This window comes from Pygoscelis adeliae, unplaced genomic scaffold (assembly GCF_000699105.1).
Source record: "Pygoscelis adeliae isolate BGI_AS28 unplaced genomic scaffold, ASM69910v1 Scaffold373, whole genome shotgun sequence".
Lineage (NCBI taxonomy): Eukaryota > Metazoa > Chordata > Aves > Sphenisciformes > Spheniscidae > Pygoscelis > Pygoscelis adeliae.
This window is the reverse complement of record NW_008824370.1, coordinates 335,410-335,868: the sequence shown is the minus strand read 5'-3', so window position 1 is coordinate 335,868 and position 459 is coordinate 335,410. Positions and strand designations below refer to the sequence as shown.

General features: G+C 57.1%; 1 protein-coding gene across 1 annotated transcript in view; it reads left to right on the top strand.

The window, feature by feature from the left end:
- The window catches only part of SBF1 (SET binding factor 1), a 40,509-nt gene that overhangs the window by 10,854 nt on the left and 29,196 nt on the right, over nucleotides 1-459 (top strand). Inside the window, exon 4 of the mRNA XM_009320086.1 lies at nucleotides 313-423. The gene's annotated coding sequence lies outside the window, so the exon portion shown is untranslated. The remainder of the gene's footprint in view (nucleotides 1-312; nucleotides 424-459) is intronic.

Sequence of the window (459 nt, the reverse complement as noted above, 5' to 3'; positions counted from 1 at the left end):
CTGAGCTCTAGCCCAGGCGGCACGTCTGGGGACAGCTCAGTGCTGGGACAGGGAGGTGCTGCTGGCTGGAAGCAAACTGAGCACATGCTAAATATCCTGTTCTGCTGATGAGGACTCATTGTGAGAGGTCTGAGGGGGAAGACCTCGAGCACTGCACCCAAGAGTTGACTGTCGCAGGGTATGTCTGTCTGGTGACAAGCACGGGGAGCCCCTCCATGCGACGGTGCTCCAAACTGGAGGGCCTCTCCAGCTGCACTCGTACACATCTGCTTCCCACCCTGATGCTCAGCTGTGCTGTGCTTTCCTCTCCAGAACAGCCTGGGTTTGATCTATACCATCTATGTGGACGGACTGAGTGTGTCCCTGGAGAACGTCATTGGGAACCTTCTGACATGTACCATCCCCATCACCGGGGGAGCTCAGGTGGGTAATCTGCCTCTTCCCTCTTACCTCTCCGTG